Source organism: Protopterus annectens, chromosome 3.part0 (assembly GCF_019279795.1).
Source record: "Protopterus annectens isolate FY-2018-M chromosome 3.part0, PAN1.0, whole genome shotgun sequence".
Taxonomy (NCBI): Eukaryota; Metazoa; Chordata; order Ceratodontiformes; family Protopteridae; genus Protopterus; species Protopterus annectens.
This window is the reverse complement of record NC_056731.1, coordinates 444,386,886-444,412,535: the sequence shown is the minus strand read 5'-3', so window position 1 is coordinate 444,412,535 and position 25,650 is coordinate 444,386,886. Positions and strand designations below refer to the sequence as shown.

The window sequence follows — 25,650 nt, the reverse complement described above, 5'->3', positions numbered from 1 at the left end:
TGATAAGGCTTGTATTTCTGAAATCCTGGCAGAAGTTATTGCTACGGAACATATAGTTTTCCAAGATAAATACTTTAGATTGCATTCAGCTGATGGTTCAAAAGGAGATTGAATAAGAAGTTATGTACCTACCATAACGTTCCATGTTAGTTGTCTTCTTCTCGCCTTCTTTCTTGCTGGATGGGTTTGGAGCCGATCCTCGGCTCTGACTCGGCCTTCTACTAAAGCTCGAGAGCTATTTAACGGCTCGAGGCCTCCCCATATCCCACAATGCTAGGCGTCAGATACCCAGACCTCGTTTGGCAGAGCTAACACCATGGAAAAAAACAAATTTTTGGAGACACCTGTCCAAACTACAAGGTTTACCTACAGTGCTAAAAACAGAGGGGGACATAACCTAGAAAAGAGTCAACCAGAGGAAGAAGGCCTCAAAAGGGATTCTTCTCGGTCTGTCCAGGCTAGGGTGATGGAGGGTGGGACGCAAGAAAGAAGACGAGAAGAAGACAACTAACATGGAACATTATGGTAGGTACATAACTTCTTAATGTTAAGTTGTCTATCTCGCCTTCATTCTTGCTGGATGGGACAGCGTCCCTAGCACCTTAGCCCTGGGTGGCACATCGGAACAGACTCTTGAGCACAGTGGAACCAAAATCAGCTCGACTCCCTGAGGCCATATCCAACTTGTAATGTGAAATGAAAGTATGAGGAGTGGCCCATGTGGCTGCAGCACAAATAGATTCCATTGGTAGTCTTGCTTGAAAAGCTACCGACGTAGCTAATGCTCTGGTGGAATGAGCTTTTGCTTTTGTAGGGAGTTCTTTATGTCTCAGTTGATAAATCAAAGTAATAATAGAGGCCAACCACCCGGATAAGGTTACTTTAGAAACTGGCAGGCCCTGCTTTGCACTCAGCATAGGACAGGAAGAGTTGGTCCGATTTTCTTGTTTGTTTAGTCCTATCCAAATAAAAACGTAATTGCCTGTGAACATCCAATTGGTGCAACTTTTGTTCAGCTCTGTTCGAAAAGTTAGGAAAAAAGACAGGAAGATCAATAGCCTGATTCTGGTTTGTCTCAGAAGGTATTTTGGGTAAAAAGGAAGGATTAGTCCTGAGTGAAACTCTATCCTTGTGAAAAATAAGATAAGGAGGACGAATACAGAGGGCTTGAAGTTCCGACACTCTTCTAGCTGAGGTGATCGCTACTAAGAAGAGAGTCTTCCAGGAGAGTAATTTTAAGGAACAGGAGGCCGCAGGTTCAAAAGGAGGGAGAATCAAGGAAGTTAACATCAGGTTTAAATCCTACTGAGGCGGGGGATCTCTGACAGGGGCCTAAGCAAAATAGTCCCTTTAAGAAAGGCTTTACAAAGTTTGTGGGACATGATGCTGGTTTCTGACAGGCTGGCGTGGAAATTAGTGATAGCAGACAACTGGACTCTAATGGTGGCAGATGAGGAACCTGCTCGAAAAAGTTCTGCCAAAAAATTTAGAATGTGATGGACAGGGGCTGTAAAAGGGTCTATATTTCTAGCCTCCGCCCAGAAAGAGAAACGTTTCCACTTACTAGCATAAGTCTTCCTGGTAGTAGATTTGTGCGAAGAAAGGATGATTTCACACACTGGCTGGGAAATATGTGGAAGCCTGGCTAAGGTTGGAAGTGGAGCAACCAAGCTGTGAGGTTGAGAGACTGAAGGGATTGGTGCAGCCTGCCCGACTGATGGACCAAGAGGTCTGGCACTGGATCCAGATTCCAAGGCTGCTCCAGCAGATGATGCAGGAATGGGAACCAAATTTGTCGAGGCCAGTAAGGGGCAATGTGGATCATCCTGGATCCCAATGCAGTCGCTTTCTGAATCAATTTGGGAATTAAGGGAAAAGGTGGGAATGCATACAGAAGACCCCGGGGCCAATCGTGAACTAGAGCATCTCTGGGGGAGTGGCCAGGGAGGGGGAAGAGAGTGAAGAAGTCATCGCACTTGCTGTTTAGAGGGGTTGCGAAAAGGTCTCAGCAAGGTTGACCCCATCTGCGGAAAATTTTGCCCGCTACTAACTGATTGAGAGACCACTCGTGAGGCATGAGAATAGCTCTGCTCAGCCTATCTGCTATGAAGTTGGACTTCCCGGGGATGTGCGTTGCTATCAGAAACCATTGAGAGGAGATCGCCCACTGCCAGAGTCTGAGTGCTTCTCGACATAAGGGATAGGACCTGGTTCCGCCCTGCTTGTTGATGTACCACACTATAGACATATTGTCCGTCTGAATTGCAATAGTCCTGGTGGGTAGAGAGTCCTGAAGAGCTTCCAATGCTAAAAGTACCGCTCTCATCTCCAAGATGTTTATGTGCAGGTGGTACTCTAGAGGTTGCCAAGTGCCCTGGACAGTCCTGCCCCAAAAATGCCCTCCCCCTACCCAATCAGGGAGGCATCTGTTGTCACCATGGCAACAGGAGGAGGAAGAACAAACGGTCTGCCTTGAAGTACTTGAGGGGATGATTGGGTGATTATTATGTTGTGAGACATCAGAAGCTGTTGAAACGACCATTGGGTAAAAAGCATCCACTGAAGAATCCGCATGTGAAAACGAGCCAGGGGAAGTAATGTGATTGCTGCTGCGATGAGACCCAAGGTTTTCTGTACAAATCTGGCCTGAATTCTCTTGCACTGTAGTAAGGTCTGGACATGTCAGCGAATGTCTGATACTCTTTCTAAGGGAAGTTTTGCCAACAGCTCTCTTGTATTTAATCTTGCGCCTATAAAGGTTATAGATTGACAAGGCGACAATGCAGACTTTTCGAAGTTTATAGAGATACCTAGCTCGGAGAAAGTTTGGATGGTATAATCCCTGGCTCGCAGTAGCTGATGCCTGGTGGAAGCAGTTAGGAGCCAGTCGTCTAGATATGGAAACACCTGGAATCCTTGCCGTCTCAGGTGAGCTGTAACCACTGCCATGCATTTGGTGAACACCCTGGGGGCTGTGGTGAGACCAAAGGGCAGGGCTCTGAATTGATAGTGACTGGCTCCCAGCCAGAAGCGGAGAAACCTTCTGGAGCGTCTGTCCATTTTGATATGGTAGTACGCATCCTGAAGGTCTATGGAGCACATCCAATTGTCCTGACCCAAAAAGGGTAGAATGGACTGAAGCGTGACCATCCGGAACTTTGTTCTTTGAACAGATTTGTTTAACCTGCTGAGATCCAAAATGGGTCTCCAGTCCCCTGTCTTTTCTGGTACCAAAAAGAACTTGGAGTAAATCCCGGATCCTTGCTGGTCTGCTGGGACTGGCTGGATGGCCCTTTTTTCTAGCAGTTTTGAAATTTTTAGCACTGCTTGTTCCCTTAGACCAGGTGGAACATCTGGAAGGGACTTGTTTGTTTGTACAGGGGTGTAGACAAAGGGGATTTTGTAACCCTCGGATATGATAGACCGTACCCATTTGTCTTGTGTGAGGAGTTGCCAGGCTTCTGGGTACAGTGACAATCTTCCCCCGACTGCTTCCGAAGGTGGACAGTCGGGCAGCCCCTCAGGGGTGCTGAAAGGGTTTGTCAGAGAAAGATTCTCTGCTACCCTGATTTTGCAGACCCCCTCTGCCCCTTGGGCAGCATCTATTATTGTTTCCTTCTCTGCCCCTGGAGGGAAACTCGCCACGTGTGTCAGGCACGACTTCCTGGGGTTTCCAAAACCACATTTTTCCACTTTTCTGACCTTTGGGGTATGGTCTAGAGGGAGTAGAAAAACAGACTCCCACTGCATAGAGAGTCTTGCCTTCCTGCTCACACCTGGTAAGGGTATCCTTCACCTGTGGTCCAAACAAAGCCGAACCATCGAAGGGGGTATTGGTGAAGTTGTCAGCAAAGTTACATAACCGCACCCAGGCATGTCTTCTCAAAGCCATGCCTGTACCTGCGGCCCTACTCGCCCCATCGGCTGCATAAGAAATGAGCCGCATGGAGGAGTTGACTATAGAATTAAGGGTTGCCAGCTGGGAGTTAATCTTATCCTGAGACCCCACAGCTGATGGATCCTGAAGGGTATCGCCCAGTTCCTTGAGAAGATCCCTTTGAAGGCAGGTGAAATGGCACAGATAATTCAGCAACCGCATGGAAAAGATCGCTGAAGAAAACATCCACTTCCTGTACCTGTCCATTGTCCTAGATTCTTTATTAGATGGATGGACAGGCACAGAAGGGTCAGCTAATTCCTTCTTAGTGGCTGCTGCTACCACCATGGCATCAACAGGGACACCTTTTGTCAGAAATTGCTTGTCAGATGGGGCTGTAATGAATTTAGTGGGCCTGCGGGGAATTGGTTCCACTGTGTCTGGGGCTGTCCATGCCTTCCGAGCCACCACTTCCATGAGCGGGTCGAAAGGTGGAGACACCCAGGTAGTGGAAGGCCGAGAACCAAATGCATCCAGGTACACGACTCGTCTTCGGAAGGGTTAAGGGCAGTCCAGCTCCCCCTCTGCCTAAGGATCTCAAGGATGTCTGAAAAAGAGTCGGTATCAGACGTGACTGACTCGGGGGAGTCAACATGTTTTCTCTTACATTTTCTCTTCCGAGGGGGCTCCTCTAAATGATCAGGGGAGGCCTTGGAAGATACACCCAATGGGGCGACCTGGAGTGTCTGTTCTCCACGCTTGGGATCAGGAGGGTGGACAGAGACCGAAGCAGGCACCATGGAGGGAGGAGCCGAAGGGGCTGATCGTGGAGCCGACAAAGGAGTCAGCACACTCCTCATGACCTCGAAGGCACCCCTATCAGGCAGAGAAGAGGGTCCCTGCTCCGAAGAGACGTGAACTCCTCCAGGCACCAAGAGGGATGGCTCCAAGGCTGATGTCGGGGCCGAGCTCACCTGCGCCGAGGCCCTGAGAGGGAGAAGGGGGTCGGGCAAGGGTCCGATGCCACTGGCTCCCTCGGAGCCGACGAGGGAGTCTCGGTGCCCGGATCCCTCCGAGGACGGAACCAATGAAGAGATTGGAGCCGACGAGGGAGCCGAAAGGTGTGGTATCGGCTCCGACGTTCCTACAATTCAAGCCCCAACAAGCTCCGGTTCCAAACACAGTGGTAGAGTCAGAGGAGGAACCGCTGAAGACACAGGGATAGCCACAGTCTGTTGAGAAGGGCTGGTCAACATTTTGGCCAGGGCCTGCGACTTTAGGAGCCTACTGACCACCCTCTCCAAGTCATGATCGGATAGCCTGGAGGACCGAGAGGAGTGGGACCTATGGCTCCGCTCCGACTGAAGCAATGGAGACCTCGGAGCCAAACGAACAGATTCTAAAGAGGGGGACCTTGAACGTTTTCGGCTCAGAGAAGGTTCCAACACTAATGTCGGAGCCAACTGAGGTCTCGAGATGTCGGTTCCAGCCGGAATCGACAAGGAGACAGGAGCTCCGCTCGGCGACGGCTCCGAACAGGGAGCTGACGGTTTGGCGAGCTTTAAGGATTTTCTCGACAAAGGCTTAGCCGCGGATCCTTCTGGCTTAAGTAAGCCTCTCAATATGAGCTTGTTCCTACACTCCTGCAGGACTCTCGGGCTGAAGTCATGGTAGACCGAGCAAGAGTCCTGCAGGTGTAGGGGACCCAAGCAGTAAACACAAGAAGTGTGACCGTCTGTCAGAGACATCTTCTGACAGCATGAGTCACACTTCTTGAAACCTGAAACTTTGGTATCTTTAGACATTTTAAAAAAGAGATACCAAAGGGAAAAGTTAACTAGTGCTTAATCAAGGCACACACACACACGGGTGCACTAGGTAAACTAACAATAATAATAATAATAACTATAAAACTATAGTCACATAACTACCTTACTACTAACAAATATATACATAAATATACAAGAAAAAACTACAAAACTAACTAATTGTAGTTAACAAGGCCTAACACTACCCTAAAAGGGTGGGGGGGGGGAAGAAACTCTCTAACAACAAAAAACGAGTTTCTAAGTGGGATACCAAGGGGTACACAGTCTAATTAAACTAAGAGGAAAGGATTATCTAAATATAAGAAAATATTAAAGGTAATAATAGAAGAAAAGATTTATACCACCTGGAGCCGGTAAAATCACAACCTCGTAGCTGAAGCGGCAAACGAGATCAGGGTATCTGACACCTAGCATTGTGGGATATGGGGAGGCCTTGAGCCAGTAAATAGCTCTCGAGCTTTAGTAGAAGGCCGAGTTGGAGCCGAGGATCGGCTCTGAACGCATCCAACAAGAATGAAGGTGAGATAGACAACTTAACATCAATAGTTTGTAACATTAAGTTCAGATCCAAAGATGGAGTAGGATTTTTGTAAGGTGGTTTTAGCAAGAGAATTCCTTTCAATAAGGCTTTGCAAAGTTTATGAGAAGCCAGGAAGGAGTCTTTAAAATCATTATGGAAATTAGAAATAGCTGTTAATTGAACTTTGATGGTAGAATGGGAAGCACCTTCCTTGAAAAGTGTAGCTAAAAATTCTAGGATTGTATCAATGGGTGCTGAAAACAGGTCAATATTGTTGTCACAAGCCCAAAAGGTAAACCTCTTCCATTAACTAGCATAGCATTTATGGGTAACTAGCTTATGAGAGGCTAAGAGTATCTGACATACCAGGGAGGAGAGACAGGGATACCTGGCTATTAATGGAACTGGAGAAATCAAGCTGCCAGCTTGAGGTTTACAATGTTCAGATGGAATAATCCCTCTGGATGACATAAAAGGTCCAGAGCTGGGTCTAGAATCCAAACCTGTTGAATCAGATAAGGGCAAAGAAAGGGGAAACATATTTGTTGAGGCCAATATGGTGCAATGAGGATTACCTTGCTCTTCAACCTGATTCTTTTCTGCAGAAATTTCAGAATTAGAGGAATTGGGGGAAAGACATGGAGGAGCATCTCTTGGTGACTCCCCGCAGGGGAGATCAGTGCAAAGTAGTTGCTGCACTTGTTGTTTATGGGCGAGGCAAACAAGTCACAGCAAGGCTGGCCCCATTGATGGGAAATCCTTTCCGTCACTTTTGGACTGAGAGACCACTTGTGAGGCAGGAGAATACACCTGCTTAGTTTGTCTGCTATCACACTGGAACTCCCTGGAATGTGCGTTGCTAACAGAAAGCAATTGGAACAGATTGCCCACTGCCACACTTTGAGAGCTTCTCGACAAAGGGGATAGGATTTGGTTCCTCCCTGCCTGTTGATGTACAAAACTACTGACACATTGTCAAACTGAATTACAACTGTTCCTGAAGGAAGAGCAGTGTGAAAGGCCCGCAATGCTAAAATCACTGCCTGTAGCTCCAGTACATTGATATGCAAGTTGACGTCCTGGCCAGATAATGACCCCCCACCCCATCTGGGAGGCATCCATGGTCACTATCACTTGGGGTTGTGATGGGACAAAAGGACAGCCCAGAAGAATCTCTTCTGAATGCATCCACCAAGCAAGATCCTCTTTGCAATAATTAGTGATCACAATCAGGTCCGACATGTGGTGGTGTAACCTTGATCATTGGGATACTTGTAATCACTGTAGTATCCTCATATGGAATTTTGATAAGGGAACCAAAGTTATACCTGCAGCAGTGGAGCCCAGTGCCTGAAAGACTATGTGAGTGGTTACTTTTCTGTTGCTGGTTAGTTTCTGTACCTGAACTCTGACTTTCTGCAGTCTCACTGACAGAAGAGAAGCTATGGAAGTTTGAGTATTTAGAAGGGCTCCTATGGACTCTACATTCTGAGTTGGGGTTCATTTTGATTTTCATAATTTACAGTTATTCCCATGTATCAGCAAATGTGGAGTACATGGTTTCTTGATTCTATCAAGTAATGCCTGGTTGGGGTGGTAATGAGCCAATCATGTAGATATGGAAACACTCAGAATCTTTGCAGTCTCAAGTGAGCTGTTAACTACTGTCATGCACTTTGGGAACACTCTGGGGACTGTGGTGAGGCCAAAGGGCAGAACTCTGAATTGATGGTGTTTGGCTCCCAGCTGGAAGTGGAGGAATCTTCTGGATTGTTTGTCCATCTTTATATGGTAATACGCATTCTGAAGATCTACAGAGGACATCCAATCATCTTTTTCCAAAAATGGAAGAATGGAGTGTACCATGACCATCTGGAATCTGGTTTGGCGGACTGATTTGTTCAGTACACTTAGATCCAAAATTGGTCTCCAGTCTCCTGTCTTCTTTGGCACTAAAAATAATCTTGAGTAAATTCCGGAGTCTCTCTGGTCTGGTGGGACTCCTTGGATGACGTTTTTTTCCTAACAGATTCGGGATTTTTAGAACTGCTTGTTCCCTCTGACTGGCTGGAACATTGGGTATTGGGTACAACACTACATTATGCACTCTCATATAAAGACACCACACATTATAATAATATCTGCCCACAGTTGTTCAAGAACTACATAACTGACCAATTCAGAACTAAACACATATGCTCTCATCCCTACTCCACAAAAACACAATACTTTCTCACACTCCTCACCAAACTCCAACATCTGTATCACCATTTTAACACTAGGCTCACCATAAGTGGGGATATCCACCCCAACCCAGGCCCAAATCCATCCTGTCCAACACAAACTGCTCCAACAGAAATGTCAGAACATAACATCCCCACTATCTTCATCCCTGGGCAAATCAACAACAGCAAAACCAACCATCTTTTAATGCTAAATATTAATATTAGAAGTATCAAAAATAAAATACCTGAACTCCAGGCCACAACAGCACACTACTCCCCAGACATAGTTGCTTTAACAGAAACCTGGCTAAGTAAAAAGACAGCTAACTCAGAAGTTCCTCCTACCAGCTACAATATCATTAGACAAGACAGACCACTTCGTAAAGGGGGTGGAACTGCCTTACTTGCCGTATAAGTCCAACTTAACTGTATGTCAATCACCAAACTCCTATCCCTCCCCCAATAATTGGGACATACTTATCTCACAACTTCAACTTCACCCTAAAAAGGTCATCACCACAATTGTGATCTATATTCCACCTGGTAAAACACCTGCTAGCATTGAAGACTGCTTATCCTGGAGTTCTTCCACATACTCACAAGAAACCTTTATTCTGGGGGATTTCAACCTAGATTGGTTTACCTGCATATCAGAACCACCAAGTAATCTAATAAATCTCCATGGCTACCAGCAGCTAGTCCAAATTCCAACTAGATGTGATAAAAAATCTAAAAGGGAATCCATCCTTGACTGGGTCCTAGCTAACAACCCCACATTGTACCCCCACGCAGGCAGTCTCCCAGACACCTTAAGTGACCACAACATAATATACTTTATACATAGTAGAACAAGCATATGCAAAACCACTAACTATATATCCACTAGAAATAAAAAACGAACAGCTCTCTCAGGGTAAGGTACCTGCTGAACCCAGAAGAAATCAAAATAAAGAATGTAAAGGTGCAGGTACTCCACAACAATCCAAGCCAACCAGTCTTTAGATGAAAAATAAAATTCTTTATTCAATAAAGGTTAGGAAGTGCTTTCACGTCTACAACGGACGCTTCATCAGACTTAAATTAAAAACAGTTCATACTGAATGTTTAAATATCCAGCACTTGAACACATGAACCAATAAAAAGACAAACTGAATTCATTGCCATGAATAATTAAATAAAACAAGCTTATAGTAAACAGTCATTAAAAACGCCATGCTTATAATCGCATCCAAGACTGAATACATAAAAAATGGATATACAGAAGTTTTAAACTAAGTATATTCAACTGCCATATATAGGCAATATAAACACTATCTTATGTATAGCCATTACAAAACAATATCAATGTTTCAAAGCACGATCAAGTAGAAAGGGCCTCAAGCTAACCCTATCATTAAGATACCCAACATCTGCCTGTAGTCTAATAATCCACCTGCTCTCTTATTTCTCAGTAAAATTACTAGTATTCCCTAACCTCATAGTTGTATGTATCAATTCTAGATGTGTGTTTTTTTATACAATAGCAAATACCATTTACAAACAACGGGGGTTGCTATGGGCACGTCTTGTGCCAATTCGTATGCTAACCTGGTACTAGCTTATTGGGAATCTACATATATCTTAGTACATGATTTATATTCTGGGTACATTAAATATTCTAAACGTTTTGTTGATGACCTCTTTCTTGTTTGGAGTGGTGATTTAGTAACCCTAGATGAGTTTTTAGTTTATATCAATAATACCACCACGTTTTTGAGATTGACGGGAGAGAGGTCACGTGAACAGATAAACTTTTTAGATGTTACCCTTAAGAAACACAATGGGAGACTGGACACTGAAATCTACAGGAAGCCATGTAGGAGGAATGCATTTTTGCATCGAGACAGCATGCATCCACCTCACGTGCATAAAAATATTGTAAAGAACCAAGCTACATGATGCTCCCGTTTAATAAGTGAAAATTTGGTATTTGAAGCAGCATTAGTAGATTTACATAATGATTTGAGTTGTAGAGGTTATCGAGATAAAGATTTATCAGCTTTACAACAAGTGGAATGTGAGGGTACGGCTACACCATATATTCACAGGAATAAAGATACACACATTAAACAAGAGAAGTTGATTGAACATAATAAGAGGACGGTCATCACTTATACTAACAAGAATAAGAGCATAACAGGTGTTATAAGGAAGAACTGGGGTATTTTACAGTTAGATGACAGACTTAAGGCACTAATTGGTCCTCATCCCTGTTTTTGTTATAGGAACACTAAAAAAATATGTTATGCTATGAGAGACGAGCAGATAACAGATTATCATCAACAAGGAACAGTACGTTCCCATGTCGGAATTGCAATCAGTGTACCTTTGTATCGAGTAAAGCTAATTTTGAACATCCAGAAACGAAAGTGACCTACAAGTTTGATCACTATGCGGATTGTAGAACATGGAATCTAGTATATCTTGCTGTTTGTTGCAGATGTAATAGATTCTATGTGGGGAAGACTAATAGGACCCTTAGGGAGAGAATTAGAGAACACTTGTATGCTATTAATAGGGAGAATGAGACTAATGCTTTAGCGAAACATGTCTTATCGCAAGGTACTACACATACTTTTGAGTTTTTAGTTCTAGAATTGATACATACAACTATGAGGTTAGGGAATACTAGTAATTTTACTGAGAAAGAAGAGAGCAGGTGGATTATTAGACTACAGGCAGATGTTGGGCATGGTCTTAATGATAGGGTTAGCTTGAGGCCCTTTCTACTTAATCGTGCTTTGAAACATTGATATTGTTTTGTAATGGCTATACATAAGATAGTGTTTATATTGCCTATATATGGCAGTTGAATATACTTAGTTTAAAACTTCTGTATATCCATTTTTTATGTATTCAGTCTTGGATGTGATTATAAGCATGGCATTTTTAATGACTGTTTACTATAAGCTTGTTTTATTTAATTATTCATGACAATGAATTCAGTTTGTCTTTTTATTGGTTCATGTGTTCAAGTGCTGGATATTTAAACATTCAGTATGAACTGTTTTTAATTTAAGTCTGATGAAGCGTCCGTTGTAGATGTGAAAGTGCTTACTAACCTTTATTGAATAAAGAATTTTATTTTTCATCTAAAGACTGGTTGGCTTCGATTGTTGTGGAGTACCTGCACCTTTACATTCTTTATATATCCACTAGAAACACACAAAAAAAATCTATCCTGAGGTCCTCAATATTTTACTCTGTAATTGTGACTGGACCCCCCAAAAACCCTCCCACTTGACCAGGCTGTAGCATATTTCAACAAAACATTTCTACAACATTTAGACACTGTCGCTCCATTGTGCGAAATCAAGGTTAAAACCTCTACAAACCCCTGGCTCAGTAAAGAAACCAAACAAATCCTCAAGTCCAGAGACACTGCCTGGCTTTACTATCAAAAAAACACAGAAACACACAGCCTAAGTACCAAGAACTGTGCAACTGTGCAAAAAAATGCATTAGGCTGGACAAAAAATCCTACTACACGACATTACAAACTAAATACCAACACAACCCCCCCAAAAATTTAGAAAAATGTAAACCAGCTACTAAAACCCACACAAAAGGCTACCCCCCAAACCAACCACCGTGACACTAAAGTTCCCACTGAAACACAATTCAACTCCCACTTTGTGAACTCAATTCTATCCTTAGTATCACAGGACAGTTCCTTCCTCACTATCCCCCCAACACAATTAACACTAATACAAGCTTTACCCTCAAAACAGTTTCCACCATTTCAATCAAAAGCATGCTCTCGAAACTAAAAACCTCATCAACAGCAGCCGACCTACTCCACAGGTATTTCTTGAAACTCACAGCAGATGCTATTGCTATCCCAATCTCCACTCTCATAAACAGATCAATTGTTGAAAACTATGTGCCCAGACTCTGGCAAATATCCTATGTTACAACCATACATAAAGGTGGGTCCTCCACCGAACTTAATAACTACAGATCCATTGCTTTACTCTCCCCCCTGGTCAAAATCCTAGAAAAATGCATCCATACCCAGATGCTAAAATATCTCCTAGACAGCAACATCCTGTCACCTACTCAGCATGGTTTCAGACCTGCCCATAGTACCACTACAGCCCTCCTCTGCTTCACAGACACAGTAAACCATCTCAAAAATGAAGGCCTGCAGGTGTCAACTCTTCTTTTGGATATGTCCAAAGCATTTGACACAGTCTCGCACCAAATCCTGCTAAACAAACTAAACCAATATCACCTATCAGATTCCACTCTTACCTGGTTCCAAAGCTACTTAATTGACAGGTACCAAGCTGTGAAATGAGAAAATTCTCTCTCTCCTCAGCTGTCCATAACTATAGGAGTCCCACAGGGTTCTATCTTAGGACCACTACTATTCACAATCTTCACAAATGACCTCCATACCTCCACACATCATGCATCTATCATTCAGTATGCAGATGGCACTACCTTAATCTGTACTGCACAAAACATTCCCACCCTCCTGCAAATAACTCAACTAGCATTCTCTGATGTTGAAAACTACCTAACCAAAGCCCAACTTATCCTCAATCCAAAGAAAACTCAGCGTATGATTATAACCAGTTCTAACAAAAACATTCATAACAGTCAATTCATTATTTACTTCAGAAATGCTACTCCAATCGCTCCAGTGGCACAGGCTAAGCTATTGGGAATAACCATAGGCTCCCACCTAAAATTTGATAGTCATCTCAACTTAACTATTAAAAAAGTTCATGCCAAACTGGGATCACTCTACCGTATCAAACCATTTCTTACCAACAACACAAGATCAGCCATTGCTCGCTCCCAACTTCTATCCACCCTACTCTATTCATCTCCCATTCTGACTAATTTCAACAAAACTGAACTAAGCAAAATGGAAGCCTGCTATAACAGAATTGCCTGCTTTGCTGCAAATTGCTCATATAGAACTCATCACTGTACTGCTTTGAGACAGCTCCACTGGCTTGAACTGCCCATCCTCCTAACCTACAATCAGCTCTGCCTCTGTCATTCTATCTATTACCTCCCCAATAAGTGCCCTGCCCTCAAAAACCTAATACAACATCACTCAGCCAAAAGACCTCACAGATCATCAAGCAAACTACTACTAGACGTCACCAACAGCTACAATAGCTTTGGAGATGCACTATATAGTAGTTCAGTGGCTAAAAAATGGAACTCTGTCCCCACTAGCATTCAAAACACATCATCCAAAGCCTCTTTTAAAGACCTCATCAGGCAACATCTCAAGCAAAGTTGGCAGTGCCATGATTGCTCCCCAGGCTAGTGAAAGCGGATAATGTGCACATACTAAACCTAGAGTACTTGATTAAGACTGAAAACTATTCTCACAAACACTGGCTAATCTACAATTTATGTACTGTACCTGCGTACTATGTATGTATTCTACCTATGTTCCAAATTTCAGCTGTACACCTCAAATCTACTAAGTACCTTTATTTTTAAATTAATATTTTTCTCTTTGTTCTCTCCACTGTAACTGTTGATGTGCTGCATACCACTGTAAAAACATGTCTTTTGTAACTTGTCTGTATACTGATCATGTCTAAATGTATCTGTAATTTTTCTATGTGGAGCTTTTCTCCCCGGGCCTTTTCAGCTCAGACACTGCCGGTTAACAAATGTAAAATAAAAATAAATAAATTTTCTTGCATACGGGAAGAGGACAGGAATAGAGAATTGTATAACCTCTGGATATAATCCTTGACCCAAGCATCCAATGTTATTTGTAGCCAGGCATTTTGGTGCAGGGATAAGCGTCCCCAACTGCCTCCAGAGAAGACCAACAAGGTCTCCTTTCAGGAGCACAGGGTGGGGTTTACCAGAGAAAGTCTCTAAAACCCTGATTTTGCAGGCCACCTCTGAAGCAGGGGCAGCATCTTCCATTGAAGTTCCACCCTATGCCCCTAGGGGAACTACTTCCACGTGTGTCCTGAAAAGGCCCTTGGGACTTTTTGAACCAAATTTTTCCACTGCTTTTCTGATTTCTACTTGTTGAGTGGTGGAAAAATGTACTCCCACATCAAAAAGGTTCTTCCACCTTCCTCACGTCTAGATAAAGTTTCTCTAACCTTTGGACCAAATAAGGATGATCTATCAAGGGGTGCATTGATGAATGAAGACTTAAATGGCTCCGCAAAGTCACATAGGCACATCCAGGTGTCTCTCTTAATGGCAACACCTGAACCTGATGTTCTAGTGGCCCCTTCAGCTGCATGAGCGATGAGTCTCATGGATGAACTGGACACAGACTCCAGGGTAGCCCTCTGGGAAGCCACTTTCTCCTGGACGTCCTCAGAAACGTTTCCTACAAGGGTATCTGATAACCCCTTGACCAGATCCCTCTGAAGTCTGGTAAAGTGTGCCAAGATACTTAAAGACCTTAAAGAAAAGCTAGATGAAGCACAGACCCACTACCCAAAGTCCTGAGGATAGGTTCTGTGGTATCAGGGGCCTTCCATGCTCACTGAAAGATCAACTAAATTAACTCATCAGTGGGTGGAGTCACCCAAGAAGTAGATGGTCGAGTGCCAAAAGCCTGCAGGTACACCGACTCCTCAGAAAAAGGATTTTGGGACTTCCAGTCACCCCTCTGCTTTAATATTTCTAGGATGTCTCCAAAGAAGACATCATCAGAGGGTGACCTTGGGGATCCGTCCCCCTCATTGAAGTCTGTGTCTTCGGTGATTGATTCCTTTGGGGAATCTAAGGGCTTTCTCTTGCCTTTTTCTTCTGAGGAACCTCCTCAGTGGGATGAGCTGGGTAGGTATCAGAAGAAGAAGGAATTCCCCTCTGGGAATCCTGCAGTTTTGGCACCCGCTGACCCAGTGGTACTGGTTGAATATCTGGCTGGAAGAAAGGCAAGGGTATCTGCTCTGAACTGTAAGATGGTGACTGGCTAACTGCTGCAGTCAAGGCCTCTCCATGACCTTCAAAGCTGGCCCACCTGAAGAGGGAAGAGATCCCGGAACCGAGAAAGACTGCTTCAAAACCATGGTCACTCCCTGCTCCAAGAAGACACCTCCCAAAGCCAAAGACAGAGCCCAACTGATCCATGCTGAGGCTCCAAGGTGCAGAGAAGGCTCTGAAATAAATAGGAGTTAACTCTAGCCCCTCAAAGCCGACAGGACAGAAGCAGCTCGAGGAAGTCACCAGTTTCCAACTGAAGTCAGGAATGAATGTTGCTGTCAGAAAGCAGTTAGAGCACCACTCACTCACTGATGTCAGTGGTACCTTTGAAATTAGAAGGTATTACTACCAAGGAACCTGACAGCAAAATGATTAAGTACCATGGTACCTATTTTGTCTGTTTTTCTTAGCCTATATATTCGATAGGAACAAGATTTTAAGGTGTCAAGATGGCAAAGGTAAGGACTTTGTGCAATATATTTAGTTGGATTTTACACAAAGTGTATTTGAAAAACAACCGATAAACAGTTATCATAACTGTATTATACATTTGCATGTGACCTACTACAATTAAAGCTAGTGATACTTATGCCATTAGGGAGTGCTCTGTGTAATCATTTAGCTAGCATCTCATGCACATGAGAAGAATTATACAGTGCTGCTTCTGCTACTAGTGAGTATAACAAATGTCACAGTCAGGTAAGCACAGTGTAGGACAAAGTAAGTATTATTCTCTTACATTTCAAGATGCTGAATGCAGACACACACACACACACACACACACACACACACACACACACACACACACACACACACACACACACACACACACACACACACCAGCAGCAGCTTCACTTGCAACTGTCCTGTGCAATCAAGTTGAATGGCTAAAGTGAGCAGCAGCATGGTGCATCTTGGGATGCCGATTAATGCAGCAGCTTATGGTGGCAATTGCCCTGTGTGATGCATTGAGGGGGCTGTCTCTGGCTAAATTATAATTCCCTAGGAGGGTTACTAAATGTGGGGGAAGTAGGGATGAATAAACTGAGTTCTTTAGGTTAAATAAGAATAAATCACAGAGCATAGAAAAGATATCACTCAAATTACTGAAAAAACTAGCAGCTATACTGACAGAAGTCATTAATAGATATCTGCTCACTGGGAAAGTTCCAACTGACAGGAAATATCTTTGGTTGTTCTCTTACGCAAGGGAAGTAGCAGGTTTAATACAAGCTACTAAAGCCAGCTATCTTGACGATCAGGGTAAGTGACTGAATATATCCTGAAATAAAAATAGATTTAAAAATGACAACCTCCTTCTGGACCCAAACCAGCAGGGATTCATTTCTGTGAAGAGCAGCCATTCTGACATCTTGCTGTTCTATCACAGGATAAAATTAGGGACTGATGAGAGAACACATGTAGAAGTACATTAGCAAGTGAAGCCACTGCAGACTGTGAAGAAGGAGGAAAATAAGCAGTACAGTGCTGAAAGGGTCACTACCGGGGTCCTTACTACTGAAAACATTCATCTCTGATATGTCAGAAGTAAGGAATAACAGTAAGTGGGTCCACAGTTCTGAATGGGGAAACCTTGAAAAAGGACTTGGAAATCCCCTGTATTTGGGAAAAGTGGTGGCAAATCAGATTAAATGCTTATCAGTGCTGCGGTTTGCACTTTAGATGCAATAAAACAATGAACATGTAAAAGTTAACGGAATGCTAAACTAGGGCAAACAGTGGCTGAAAAAGACCTAGGAGTGATCATCACACAAGCCCTTGAGTATTAGTCACAAGCATACAGGATGGCTGGAACAGCCAGCAAATGTATTGGTCAATAATGCGAGGGGTGTGGACTCCCACAACAGACAAACTCAACATACTTACAGACGAACTCTCCTCCAATTTCACCTTACTGACCTAACCTTCAGTCCCTCCTTTTACCCACCTTACTCCTTCTCTCCTTATTATCTTTCTCACTCAATTCCTAGCATCTCTGTCAAAGACCAAAAACACTATTTACATAAGTCTAGACACCATACATGGCTACCTGCTGACAAGAATGAAATATAGCCTTTCTCAGCACTCTCTTTAAACTATTTAAACCTCAGAATAGTCATCAGTTAAGTACCAAGTTTGATGAACTTCCACAGTGTTTCCACACCACAGATTCAGCTGATTATATACCCAGTAAGTCTTACCAGTATCATCTGTAAGGTCATGGAACCTATCATAACATATATAAACAATGTTACACGGAAGCTTCAGTCCCTTGATTCAAACCATATTAATTTCATTAAACATACATTATGTCCAATTAATTTCTTTGATTGGGCTACAAAAGCCATAGATAAGAGACACTCCATCCACACTTCTTATCAAGACCTAGCTAAACCCTTATGCAACTGAAGGGGACTCTGCTTCTCATTATTCTGACAATAAAGCTCACAGAGGGACTTTGTCAGTGAAACTTTTTCCAAGTGTTCAAAAGGAAAATGATTAAGAGACAAGAAAAAAGCAAAGGAATTAACTAGAAGAATCAGGAGTACAACAGACGTGAACCTGGTGTTAGGAGATGGAGATGAACAAGAAGCCTAGCAACATTAAAATTAGTGAATAGAAGGGAGACTAAAAAGCATCAGTCCCATTTGTGAAGTATGGCTTTGTAATAAAAACTGAATGAGAAAGACTGGACTTTTGTTGACTTTGTTAAAATTGTGGGTGGGCTGTAAAGTATATACCCCACTTTATGCCATTAATGTTTAGAAGGGCACTAAACAGAAAAAAAGTAACTGCAAGAAAAAATATTTTTGTTCTTATTAGCATTTGTATAAAACATGTCATGATATAAACATCATGTTACATACAGTAAAGCAGTTTTGTGTAGTATGTGGTCTGGGGTATTTTAAATGTACTGGGGGCCTCTTCAGTGACTGTTGTATGTATTAAAGATATTAATGGAAACAAGTACTTTTTAGTAAATAAATGCAGGCTTCACAACATAAGGGAAGAAAGTTGGTCAAAAGCAAGATTAATATTAATACGCTATGATTTTAGGTAGTGGGGTGGGGTATTAAAGTACAATGATTATATATTACATGTAAAATTAAGAAATTTCCCTTATTTTTACAAAGCAAATGTCTAGATTAATATCCATAGCTTAAGTTATAAAAAAAGTGTTTTTGTAAGAAAGATTTAGTGAAAAATACAAATTTCAAATTATAGGAAGTGAATAAGAGATAACAGCTCTTTATACTTATTTAATAGAACACTGAACAATTTAATTTTATTTAAAAGACAGCTGGTGTACTTTTGTTTTTCACAACTGGGAGTGAAGTAGAGATATAAAAAGAACAAACAGCAATCAGTGTATGTCAGAACACAGTCTGTAGCATGTGCTTTAGCATGGGTAACCTTAATTTTATGTTAGGTAATGCATGTGAGTGCAGCTGTCAATTTGGGGCAAATATTCCTATCTGGAAGGTGGCACTTCCTTTTTTTAAGATGCAATAGTTTAGTGTATGTGTTCTAAGATAACAGGGGATGAGGGTGTCTTGAAAACATATACATTTTTTGTATGAGGGTTTTCATTAAAACTGAAAGTCTTGAAAGACAGGCTGAAATGGAGATGAGAAGAAACAAATGAATAAAATATCAGCCTGCCGAACATTAGTGTGTGCATGTAACATGAACGTTAAACATACACATTCAAAAACTAACAGGTATAACAGGTGGGAGCAAAATCTTTTTATCATTACGGCTATGCTATCCATATTATCATGAAACATAAATGGCCTTAAAGACACAGATAAAAAGGAAAACCTACTGAATTATATTATGAACTGCACAGTGCAAATAGCAATGCTACAGAAAACACATTTGGAAAGAAATGAGCATGTGAATTTGACAAAGACAGAATTTCAGGATGGATATTCAGCAGATATCAGGATCAATATAAAAGGGGAGTAATTATACTAATTGCTAGAGGGGCTCCAAAGGTGAAAGAGGAGAGAAAAAGACAATAATGGCAGATTTGTGGTAGTAAGGGGCTATTGGCAAGGGAGTAGGATTATGCTGGTATGTATTTATATTCACCTAAAAACTACTATTATGGACCTTAATAAAATTTGGGGATAAATAATTAGCTTTCAGCAGAGAATATAATTTATGGGTGGGGATTGGAACTTGATTTGCAATAATGAAGTTTGAAGGGAAAATATAACAAAAGAGGGTAGATTTCTGAAGACATTTATGAACATATTTGTTAATGAAAATGTGAATTTAGTAGCAGGAAATTTGACATAATTTACATATCATTCTCCAAGCTACAATAACTGGGCTAGACTAGACAAAAATTATATTTCATGGGAACGTGCATTTAACTGAAAGCTTCAACACATCCAAGCACTCTTTCAGATCATGCATCAATAACAAATAAGATAAAAATGCAGGGTAATGAAGTAAAACTGAGACACTGATGTTTTCCCACTTACCTGTTAAAAACAGAGGAATTTAATAGGTAATGGAAATTATTCAGGAGTTATTAGGGAAGATAGAAATATCTTCAGAAGTTATAGCTAGTGACTTGGATAAACTGAAAATAGAGTTTAAAAACAGGTTAAAAATAAAAGAGAAAGAAATAAACATGGTTAAGATGTAATAGGGGTTACTGAGAGGATCTGACAAAAGTTAAAGTATTGCAGAATAACAGGAATCTCACAAAACAAGAAGAGGCACAAATGCAGAGTGCTAAGGAGACCATAAGGGCACATCTGGATAATATGCATGAGTTTAGACAGATTGTTGTTAAGCAACTATTTTTTGAAAATAACTCCAGAGAACAAAAACTTTTAGCTCAATGACCTAGGCAACCGAAAGTAGAAAGGGTTGTCACCAAACACAGGGAGCCTATATCAAGAAAAATAACTAGAGATCCTGTAGAGATATTACAGATATTTCATTATGAAAATTTGTATAAAACAAGGACATGTAGAAATCAGGAAGCAGTAAAAATTGAAATAATTATGGAAGACTTAGCTATGCCAAGGACAGAGGTAGATGAGGCTCAAAAACCTAATGCTTAAGATATGAGGAGATGAGATAAAAACGGTGATATATAATCAATTTTCAGGAAAGTCTCCAGGAACAGATGGTATTCCTGTGGAAGTTTAGATTTTAGGAGGGAAGAAAGTGTTAAAAATCTGTAAGATTTTATTTTACCCAAAGATTGTGAAGACTCATCAGACCAAGCTTCATATAGACGCATTTCAATTTTAAACCACAATTACAAAGTGGTTATGTCTATATCATCTAAATGAATGAAAAAGGTGTTGCCAAAATTGACAGATATGGATAAATCTGGTTTTGTGGAGAGAGGCAAATATTTGACAACATTAATAAAATGATGATAGAGGGAAGCAGAATGTAAAAAAAAAAATACTGCTGTTGTTAGAGGGTCTTGATGCACAGAAAGCATTCAATAGAGTAAGCTGGGATTTTATGAGAAGTGCAATGGAAGTAGCTGCATTCCTTGAGAGAATAATACGATTACTTAGGAGGATATATAAGGAATTGAAGGCAATAATTTAAGTTGAAAGTTTCCTATCTGATAAATTGTGCTTGAACAGAGGAACCCGACAGGGATGTCCTTTTTCCCCTTTGTTATTTGATTTACATTTATAGCCACTGCCAAAGAAAACAAGAGACTCAGAAATTGAAGGATGTAATTGGTGCAGTAATAAAAAAAAGTCAGTTTTATTTGCAGATGATATTATTTTGTACCTGATAAATCCAGACAAGGGCATCTCAGTGTTGTGGAACATTTTGTGACAGTTTCATGTCTTTTGGGGAAGTAACATTAATGAAGAGAAAACTTGGTTCAATAATACTATTATTTATGGGTACATGCTGAGATGAAGTATTTAAGAGTATGGACAGAAAAGGCTTCCATTATGGCAGCTAAGGAAATGGTGGTAGAGGATTAATAAAAGATAATACAAAAAGGAGAAACTGGAAACTATTGTTTATGGATAGAGATGGTAAGAGACAAGCAGTGGAAATGTTTTCAATCCCTTTAGTTTTATATATGGGTCAGACATATTTTTATGAACTAGAAGAGAAGTTGTGGACAATAATTAATAAAGTTGAAAGAATTTATCTGGGAGGGGAAGTGAGCAAGAGTTAAGTAGGACAAGTTGATCCTTCCAACAGAACAGGTTGGTTTTGGATTACCTGATTTGAAAGGATACTTTAAAGCTACACTGTTAAGACTCATATACATAATGCAAGTATAATTAAAAATGTAAAGGGATGATGGCGAAGTGGGAGGAAGTTCAAGGAAAAACGACACAGCAGGATTTTGGATGCAGATCCTTAATGAAAAACCATGCAGAATATTATATTCATGAAGTTGCAGAAAGCATTCTATGAACTAAGCCAACACAAGAAAAGAGATTTTGCCAACAGGGGATGACTGCAAGCAGGGATACAGATAATAGGCAAGAGGGGACTGGAACTGACTGGAGACAGTTCTCAAAGGAACCAAGGTAATGAAACCAAATAACTAGAGAAAGAGAGAAAGGTAACAGTGTAGGATGAGGCTAAAAAGATGTTTAGACTGAAGGCTATAGATTGCCTTCCCAACCGGAGATTGATATCAGTGTATAAGCAAAGAGAAAGGGATATGGGAACCTTATTTTAAAGACCTGCTCTGGTAGAGTATTTATTTGAATCTAAAACAGAAGCTGCTGTTGAAAAAGGGATAATTAGTACGGCATGTAAAATATTGCACGATACCTATAAGAATCGATCAGACGAGGTTAGAAAAGACTAGCAACAGAGAGACTATAAAAGGAATTTTAAACAGAACAATTGGAGGACATATGTATCATTCCCAAGTATATAAAAGTCCAGAAGGTTTAGAATATTTGTTTGGAAGTGTTTGCATACGGATTTGTATACCCAAGAGCAGAATTCAAAGGATTTTTCCTAAGGTGGATAGTAAATGTTTGTGGTATGATGGAGAAAAAGAAATAACTGTTTTGGGAATGCAATGAGTTGGCAGATTTTAAACATTTCCTACACAGTACTCTGTCAGAAATACTGGGTGAGCAAATGGCTATAACTAAGGAAATTATTCTTTTGAAGTGGGACACAGGATCTGAATTCGCTAGACATAGTAAGCCATTAAGTTTAATTCTGTTGACTGCCAAAAAAAGCAATTAGTAGCAAATGGAAATAAAGGTCTAAACCAGCTGTACTTGAAGTACTGAATATGATAAAATAGATAAAAGAACTGGAAGAGCAAATTACTTAAAAATAAATGGAAATAGTGGGAACAATACACACAGAATAATGTTCAAAAAAGGAGGAGGAGTGATGTTTAAGGGAAGTCAGGAATTCAACAATGTGTGTAATGCTGGACTGATGATAGTGACTAGGAAAGAAAAGATGTGTGACCTATAATAAACTTAAATGGCAAAAATATTAATACGGTTTGTTTTCTTTTCTGTTAATGAGAATCTTTGCCTTTGTCCTCAGTGATAACTTAATAAAGGTATTAAAAAAATGTGAAGTTCCTGTGACTTACAAAACTTGAGGACAGTATCTAGTTTTGTAATAACTTATTTCTTTTAATATTTATACCAAATAAAATTCTTTATTATATTACATGCAAACATTACTGCATTTGTTGCTTTGTGTGCATTCCTTTTCACGTTTTGCAGAACTAAACCATGTACCTCCTAGCACAGATACCCATAAGACTAACGTCATTTCAGCTGTGGCTTTCAATGTTGGATCTAATCACAATACATCCTCCTCTCTTAAATGCTGGATCCACAGTCTCAATACAAACATCATTACCATTTTTGAATTGTGAATTATTCCATCAGCACAGAACAGTCACTAACAAGTGTTTTAATGTCTCAAACCTGGAGATGAATGCATTTGGTGGTGTACTGTTATGAATATCTAGACAGATTCCAGCCTAAGCCTAACTGATTTGTCTGTCAGTGCCTTTCTACAGGTCATCTTCCCTAGTAGTAACACCACTTCAAGTCTCCCATGAAAAGAGGCCATTAGCCTAGTGTGAATAACCCAGTCAACAAAGAATAAACAAACAGTATTGCCATTCACTACAACCTGCTGTTTCACCCCCTTTTATTTTTAGCTTTGCCTCAATCTAGCTTGCAACATAAACAGGACCTGCTGGAGAGACCGATACATCTCTCAAGAGGTTGCCACTCCTTTGGAATAGGCTTCTACTCCATGTCAAGCAGAGCACCTCCATGACCCTGTTTAAACACAACCTGGACGACTGGATGGGAAACTGTACATTTCTGCCAAGGATTGCCCCTGCTTCTCTCTTGGACACGGGCTGTCCTTGCTAGACAAATCTTGGGCATACATATCTCTCATCTAGTATTATATTGGTATTTAATGAATGGGCTTGTAAAGACCCTCAGGTCACCAGCCTAGTAACATCCTACGAACCTATGAACAACATGGCAATTTTTCTTACAAAATCTAACACTTTGTTCTTTGGGAACATTAAAGTGTTCTGAAATATCAAAAGCATCAGACCAACTGGACTCTTCTTAATCAAGATGTTTCTTACTCAGACTGTTTTAACCCCAACATGAGCTAAATCATGTTCAGCTAATTGCAACCTACTAGAAAGGATACTAATTTCCAGTCTTGATTTTTCACTCCTCAAATTCTTTCTCCCTTCTTTAGGTATCACTGTGTTATCGCCACCCTTTCTTTGGTGCAGTACACAACTGACAGCTCCACTTACTATATAGCTTTCAAGACTTCTGCAGAGCTATTTCTAAAATGAGCTTGTTCCCACTGACTGACTCTATATTTCAGATCAGGATGACTATAATACAAACCAAGTAGTTTAATCATACTGCAGGACAAAACTAGAGGACATTATATGGTTTTGTAATGACTTATTACATTTAATGCTTATATTAAATAAAATTCTCTGTTTTGTTACATGTATAAATTATGGAATTTGTTGATTTGTGTGTAGTCCTTTTTTAGCTCCTTGGCTGTCCACAAAACATTAATACTCAATTAAACTAAAAGAAAAAAAAAAACTTGAACTAGTTTTAAAATTCTAAAAAAAAAAAAAAACATTCCAGCTTGGTCATTTTCTCTTCTGTTATGAAATAAAAAAAAAAAAAAAACTACAGTGAAACAACAAGCTACAGGCTAAAAGTATGGTAACCCGGATACTTCGCAAGTGATAACCAATTAATAACCAAATTGTAATGCACTGTATGCTATTAATTTGGCCCAGTATTGATAAAGATATACTTGTTAACCTCTTTTCTAGCATGAGACCAGATCAGAGAAGTGCTTAGGTATCCTTAAAAAATGAACAGTGATGGCAAAGAAAAATGACAGATGGTAAAACAGGCTTTAAAATCTGAACAAACTATTTAACAGCTTTTATAAGCTGTTTTACCTTCTGCCAGAGGGCACACTTCTTCATGACTGCTGTATCTCTAAACTGTACCTGATTTACTATTTTGCAGTATATTCATGATTTTGCCTTATTTTTTTGCCCTGCTCCTCATAAAATCTTTTAATTTTATCGTAAATTACCAAGGAGTATGGAAAGTCAATAATGCCATTCATTACAGGTTCATACTTATTATTCAGAAAATGCATGTTGAGGCAAAACTTGTTGTATTCTTAACTTTTTAAATGAGTTAGAGCAATATTTAAAACTGCTCCTGTTCATATGGACAAGAGTATCCCAGCTGAGCTACATACTACATGGCCGTAATACTCTCTTCAGTGGCGGCTGGTGACTTCAAATCAAAGGGGGGCTGCAGAAGACAGCTGAATGGGTGGGGTCAATGGGAAGGGGTGTGGCCAACTAGAAAGGGGAGGAGCTATGCTCAAAACCACAAAAACTAACTAAATACACTGCCCTGGGTGCCAAATCATCATTATGAGAGTCCAGTCAAGACAAAATGAAGTGTAGAAGAATAAAAATATTTTAGTGCATTGGCTGCATGACTGCTTACTTAATATCTAGATGGAAACAAAAAGGTTGTGAGGCATGAAAAAATAAATTACTTTTTAAATATATTAATGGAATGCCAGTCAAAATCAAGTAGCAGTCAACTCAAACCAGTTCTTGCACTGCAGTTTTAATTATAATTTATATTCAGCTTTATTAAAGTACCAAGTAACATGCTGAAAGTAGAA

At 40.7% G+C, this 25,650-nt stretch overlaps 1 protein-coding gene across 1 annotated transcript in view; it reads right to left on the bottom strand.

Moving 5' to 3' along the window:
- Window positions 1-25,650, bottom strand: part of FYCO1 (FYVE and coiled-coil domain autophagy adaptor 1) — a 2,135,985-nt gene that overhangs the window by 44,853 nt on the left and 2,065,482 nt on the right. The gene's annotated exons all lie outside the window — the stretch shown is intronic.